Source organism: Poeciliopsis prolifica, unplaced genomic scaffold (assembly GCF_027474105.1).
Source record: "Poeciliopsis prolifica strain line A6 unplaced genomic scaffold, Auburn_PproV2 SCAFFOLD013, whole genome shotgun sequence".
NCBI lineage: Eukaryota > Metazoa > Chordata > Actinopteri > Cyprinodontiformes > Poeciliidae > Poeciliopsis > Poeciliopsis prolifica.
In genome coordinates, this window is record NW_026562388.1 from 7,916,579 (window position 1) to 7,923,989 (window position 7,411).

The following is a 7,411-nucleotide window of genomic DNA, read 5'->3' on the forward strand; positions in this document are numbered from 1 at the left end:
CTGAAACGAACGAGAGGAGAGGCTCTGATGTGAAGCTTTCTTGTCGACTTTGCTCATTCCAAGGAGCAACACGGTGAGAGAGCGAGAGAGGAAGTTTTGAAATAAAAGTTTATTTGCATTTTTGAAATGCAAATAAAGACAGAGAATTTCAGAAAAGTTCTTAAATGTAAAATAAAATACATTTTGAGTTTGTGGAAGGTCTATTATAAAACAAACTGTGGAATGTTCCTTTTTTTTTTTTTTACCTGGGTAGATACAGTTCTCAAATAATGAGTTCATTCTTTGATTAAAAAAAAAAATCCAAACAAATTTATATGAAAAGGTATTTACCCAATAAAGGTTCCAACCTTGATGGTGGCAGTTGCTGCTTGGCCTCAAAGTATTTGTGGTGATCAAAAATGAGTCTTGTATGTCGCTGTGGAGCAATTTTGGGCAAATTTTGTTTGTAGAATTGTTTTGACGTCAACCAGACTGAATCATTGATGAGCATGTCCTTTCAGATGTCATTGCTTCACAATGCTTTCCATCTTGCGTGCCCATTAGTGAAATCAATAACTTCAGATAAGTTATTGATGCTCTCTTGGAGTAATTTTGGCAGACTAGCTGCTCCATGTTGTGGATATTGGCTCCCAGTGCAGTTTTGCAGAGCCCCAAAGTCCTAGGAATGGATTTGTGACCCTTTCCAGAAACATTGGTTGAACTGAATTTGTTCCCTATTTCTTCTTCGTTTTCTTTTCATTGGAGCATAGTATTTAGCCTACTTCATGTTCCCAGATAGCTTCTATTGAAGAAATTACTTTACTTTGTAGGTATGGCGATGAGAAAGACCAGGAATGAGTGTGACTTATCAAATAAATAAAATCCCCACATTAAAACAATTGTTGTATTCACTTCAGGTTACATTTGCCTGGCATTAACATTTGCTTCATGATCTGGTATACCTAAGATTGTATATGTGATATGGTTGACAAAATATAAAGCAGTGGGTTTTTGTTTTTCAGTTGAATTTGATGACGCTTCCCTTGGGATCCCAGAAGCTCAGCGCAGATGAGCGTGCACTACGGCTTCAAAAACCCACAACTTAGGAGCTGCAGTTAAGCGAGATCCTTTAAAACAGCCAAACCGCTTCAAACAGCAGCCAAACAAGATCCACATTGTTCGATGGCATGCCCAAAGTGGCCATAACCCAGGCACGGCCCCATAAACAGATTGTAATTGGTTTAATTATCATATAATTTAAAAAATATGTTTTAATCTGGGGTCCTCTCCTTTTATTTTTCTAGAGCCAAGTGGAAATGAGACATGGGGCCCTGTAACAAATTCAATATGCTTTTTATGTAAACACCTTAAAAAGCTCAAGGGGAAACAGAGGCGAAAGAATTAGCCACAATGCAGAACGTAAATAAGAAGTTTCAAAAGTTAAAGCACTAAAAGTTCTCTTTATTCCAAGAAAACATTGAGGTGGAGATAAAGCCACTGACAACATGCCCCCCTACTGCCTCTATGGCTGGTTTTCAGATAATGAAACAGGGCAGCAGACCGTTTAGCAACAACTGCTTCCTTCCTGGATGGAGGTACGACTGGTGGAGAAGGATAAGAGACAAGAACGAGTCAGAGGCGGCAATCAGACTCCTGAAGAAAGTTTGTCGGCTCCGACTGCCCAACTGCAAAAAGAGTGGAATTAAACCACCTGCTGAGACTTCACAGAGCATGGAGCAATTCATGACTCAACCACTACTGCAAAAAACACAAAGAAACATGTGAGAACACCACGCACTGCAGCACAACTCGCAAGAATGCTCAGCTTGTTTACACTGAAAAAAATAAGTCATTGGATGAACATAAAAAAATTATGGAAAGGATTTCCACCTGATTACTTTGCTTTATTTCAGCACCATGTACTTGTGTTACTCCTATTTAAAGCAAATGTGTTAGGTCAACCTAATTTATTAAGATTATTCCAATGTAAAGCAAATGTGTTGGCTCAACTTGTTACAATGGTGATTCAATGGGTGATTCTAAATCAAACATGTTGGCTCAACGTATTATATTGTGGTTATTCTTATATAAATAAAATGAGTTGGCAAAACATAATTCATTAAGGTTGTTCTAATTTAAACCAAATATGTTGGCTTAACCAGAATTATGGTAAGGCAATGGATGATTGTAAATCAAATGAGTTGGCTCTACTCCATTCATTAAGGTTATTCAAATTCAAATGAAATGTGTTGGCTCAACATATGTTTTAAAGGTTCCTTTAACTCAGTTACTATAGCGTGACCCAGTGTAATGCAATACAGCCAGCCCAACTAATCTGCAATGTTTAGGACCAAATCATTGATGTAACTTCATTAAGATGAATGTAAATCCAGTTGAAACCACCTTATTTTACAGTGGTACCTTCACACTACTTGATTCAGTAGGTCCAACTCACTAAAAGTAAGTTAGCTCAACAAATATGCTTCATGCTTAAAGACAACTAGTTAATCGTGTGGAAATCCTTTCCATTATTTCATGACGTTAATTCAAAGACATATTTTCAAGCGTTAATCAAGCATTTTAAGATAGCACTAGGTGAAAGTGTAGGAAGAACACTCAACAATTAGAAAAGGTACAACACAATTGTATTTTCAGAATTGTTATACATCGTTTTTTTTACACAGCACAAAACACAGCCGAGTTGGACATTGAAATAAAAAAACAACTACAAAAAGGTTACAGTTTCATTTCCCAGCCAATTCTTTACAACATAAAACATGTCAGTATATTTTCTCAACTTAGAGAACTGTAACAATATAAATCTTTTCTACTGCAGACTTTAAACACTCATTTTCCATATGAAACTTTACTCAACTTAGCAGCGAGTTTCATATTGAGAACTTGTGCTTTCTTTGATAAGTTCTTTCCATCCAATTTCATTATTATTTTCTGTATTACTTCAAAGGTATGCTTGAGTTACTGAGCAAGTTGAGTGCTGAACGCACTAAACTTGAGGGTAGCTCAAGTTTAGAGCATAGATTAGTCCCAGCAGCATCACTATTGCAGAAGATACACTGCCCAAGCTGTTCATAACTTCCACCTCCTCCAGGACAATCCCAACATCCAGATGTGCATCGGCAGCCTCTGCACCCTCTGCTCGAATGACGATTCCGAGGACAGTCTCGGCTTTGGCCATTTCTGCGCATTCATCAACGTCCTAAGGGAGTTAGGGAAGGGTATTGGGGGAGAGACAATTCACATGTAATTAAATAAATAAATTAAGACTGACATTGATTGAGTCACTCATGGACCTTAGTTGGTGAAAGTATTTTAACAACTCTTAGGAGTTCTATTGTAAACACAAAGAGAATTTAACATACCATGTACTCCCTCACCAGCTTCTCTGGATCTTCATTTAGGTACACACAGACCTTTGAGGATGCACTCTCGTCTGACCTCAGCAGTGTCTTCCTAAATATGCAGATCAAAAAACAATGAGAACAATCTCAAAACTCCAGCAGTATAGGTTCACACACTTGAAAACATAGCTACATTCAAAGGAAGTCACAACAAAAGTGATCAGTGGCTTGCAGTCTATTTGAAAGATATTTAAAATTGTTAGTATCCCTTCATTATGCCATGACTAAAATGGAGTTTAACATTTTATTTAAACATCTAACTGAAGCTGTTAGAGGTTTAAATAAAGACATGAATATATCACCAAAGAAATATGTGAAAAGTACAGAATGGTCAACACAGTCTATATCCTTCTACTTAAATGAATATGCAAAGCATTCCATGTCTTACAAGTACATGGACAGTCTATGTGTGGGCATGGATAACGTCGCATATGCCGGTGTTTAAGTGTAAAATGTTTTAACAGGTCATATCTACGAGACAGAGAGAGACTACACTCCTTACATTTCCACATCCCCACACAAATAAAGACAAATAAAACAGACTGGCCAAATAAATGTTTAGCTGAACCCTAGCTTTATAAGCTCTCTAACACTACATTCAGTCACTTTAGATCTGGCAAAACTTACTATTAGCCACTGAAATCTATAACTTGATAGCCGATGAGCCCCTTGACCAGTACTTACGCAGGTGGATTACAGACAGGTGATGTTCTGAAAGAGATCAGATATATTTTCAGCCATTAAAATATGCAATTCATACTGAACTGAGTTGTATCTTTTAGTACAAGTCCCTTGAATGCCTCACGAATAAAACCACCGGACACATGCAAGCACGTATGTGCAGAACAATGGTGAATTGAACATGGTAGAAAGCAATAGTAACACAGGTCAAAATGAGCACAAACAATCAACACAAAAAACATCAACATTTCAAAATTAAACCAATGAACTTCAATATTGTTTCTGAGCTACAATTATTTGGGGACAAAAGAAGAGTCCAAAAAACCCCAACATCTTTACAGCAGAGGAATATGTATTTTAAAGAAAAAAAATAGAAAGCTCAAGTCTGTAATAATGGATAATCCATTGAGAGTTTTAGCCTGACAAAATATACTAGAAATCCATAACTAACAGGTATTTTAGGAACATTTAACAAAGCTCAGAAAGCAATGCTTTCTGCAGGTTTCACCGACTGAAATGTAGGACTTTTTATTACCATAATTACTTAAGAATCTCGATGATGATAGAAAGGTACCAAAGTGTGTGTATCTACATTTACCTCCATAGTAACATTACTGAAATAGAATTAAAATAGTTAGAAATAGACTGATGTTAGATCCGTGTGTTAAAAATCCTCTAAACCTCCAGGGAGCTCAGGAGGAGCAAAACTGTGACATTTCTGGGGTCCATTTGTGTCTCTGGCAGCAGCTTTGTACACTAGATATGGCTCTGCAGACTTTTTTCGCACAAAATGTACCTAACATGGTGCGGCGATAAATGTAAACAAAAGCTATCTGCCTTAACCTAACCGACTTAATCTACAGAACATTAAATAATGTGACACAAGTATGGAACAAGTAGAAAATGGTGCAAATGTAGAGAAATTTTAAGTTACATATTTTTATATGGATTTAGATTAAAATAGTTTGACTCTTACCTTCTTCAAATTAGGTAGATGCACGCCAGGAATCTCCCCTCTGCGCTTGAAAAAACCCAACAAGGTGCGAGCCAGTTATCTCGCGTGATTTTCCGTAATCTCTTGATGTCGCTGGATCCTCTTCAGCGGGAGATGAGTCTGACACAATAGCGCTTTGGAACTGACGTCACTGTGTTTTTTTTTTATTAGATTAACTTTGACAAATATTGATATTGAATAAAATAAAATTATATATATAAAATATGCAAACATATATATATATATATATATATATATATATATATATATATATATATATATATATATATATATATATATATATATATATATATATATATATAGGGTCCTGCGCAGTATCTTGGCTGTGCCAAGATACTGCGCAGGACCAAGCAGTATCTTGGTCCCAGGCCCAGAGGATAAGAACCACCCGCGGTGGGTATATATATGTTAATTAGATGTATTCAAGTTGAGATAACGTCATTCAATCACGTTAGCTCACCTTGAATACATTTTAGTTCAGTTGAGAGAAAAAACCGATTGTCTCGCGTGTTCTCGCGTGATACCCCGTGATCTCACTCGTTGTCGTCAGCACAATATCAGTCTGACTATAATGAATCATGTTAGCTCAACATGATTCAATTTTATAAATGTGAAGTCGTGGAATATCTTGTTTATCCAACATGATTTTATCACGTTTTCGCTTCAAACCCAACATTATTGTGTGAAAGGTACATGATATTTTTTTGTTAATGTAATACGCCCCGACGTTCTTTTTTTTTCGGCGGAAGATCTAGCTGACGTAATTGAATCACGTTATCTCACCTTGAATACATTTTATTCCATTTGCGAGAGAAAACCGATTGTCTCGCGTGTTCTCGCGTGATATCCCGTGATTTTCCGTAATCTTGCGTGAACTTGCGTGATATCCCGTGATCTCACTCGTGGTCTTCAGCATAGGATCGGTCTGACTATAATGAATCATGTTAGCTCAACATGATTACATTTTATAAACGTTGAAGTTGTGGAATATCTTGTTTATGCAACATGATTGTATCATGTTTTTAGCTCAAACATGGAATTATTTAGTTAACAGTACATGATATTCTTTTGTTAATGTGATAACCCCTGAGGTTCCTTTTTTACAGTGTACTTTGAGTGCCTCTTTACTGGCAGATTTATGTGCAGAGCCAAGAACGTCTGCTTGGCACAGCCACAAGGGCGACATGTAAATGAGAAAAGAGTAAAACCCAACCCCAATCATGTACGATCATGTCTAATTAACTGGGAGCTGTGGGTGGAATCAGATCACATACAACAGAAATACTACAGATTAACTACAGTTTATAAGGTGTTTTGCAATAATAAGCTGGAGGGGGTTTAATTTCTATGCAGACATGCTTTTAAACTAGCCGTGACGCTTTGATGTTTAATCATTCAATTTACTTAATTAAGATACAATGTCTTACAAAAGTACTCATAACCCTGAGACGTTGTTTGCATTTTATAAGTCACTTTGTTTACATTTTGTCAGAAACCTCAATACATTTTATTGGGATTGAATCTGATCAACCAATACAAAGTCGTGAATAAGATAGAAACTGAACTTATTGGCCTACATAGTAAACATAGATGCTTCTCAATAATAAAAATATGACCGAAAAGTTTATTTATTTTGGGTAATATCTCTGTTAATATATAGAGCAATTGCACAGAGACTGATATATTTCATACATCTATTTTAATTCATCTAGTTCTTAGAACAAAATAAAGTGTTGATAAAAAATGGAGACATGAAAGTGTCTTATGAAAAGTGATACTAGCTTTTATTGATATATTCTATGACAGACAAAAACTCTAAAGGTTCAGATTTTGTGTTTTAGAGGTAAAAATGTTTGATCCCAAGCAAAGTATGTTCGGATCAAAAGTATTTATTCTTTTCCCCTGAAAATAAAACTCAGGGCAGGAAGAGTCACAGAAACAGCTGCATCCCAAAAGAAACCCATTTTTGGTGTCTTGTTTTACTCCTGGAAATTTGCTTAATCTCAACATTAAGTGTGTTTTGTTCAGAGACAATGCTGTGTCGCCTTTAAAAACAAATGCTCTCATGCTGTCATACAAAATTTATGGCCTGACTACAATTTCTAACAGAGACAAAATGAGGACTAAATTGCTTTGAGTCATCAGATTCCTTTAGGGAAATATTTGGAATGACTGGGTATGACACTAGAAGCAATTTTGAAAAAGCTGCCAAAGATGAAGAGGAAAAAGTAGTTGAGGTATCAGGGCCTTTCCAAGGAATAATCTTACTGTCATCGGTGTCAGGCTTGGGTTTGGTCTTTTCCGAAAGATACACAGT

General features: G+C 36.3%; 1 long non-coding RNA gene across 1 annotated transcript; it reads right to left on the reverse strand.

The window, feature by feature from the left end:
- Positions 1-2,492: 2,492 nt before the first annotated feature.
- LOC129365399 (uncharacterized) lies at positions 2,493-4,190 on the reverse strand. The gene is made up of 3 exons (XR_008606512.1): positions 4,026-4,190; positions 3,360-3,450; positions 2,493-3,196 (listed from the first exon to the last, which is right to left on the reverse strand). It is a non-coding gene; the product is annotated as an uncharacterized LOC129365399 (long non-coding RNA).
- Between the last annotated feature and the right edge of the window lie 3,221 nt (positions 4,191-7,411).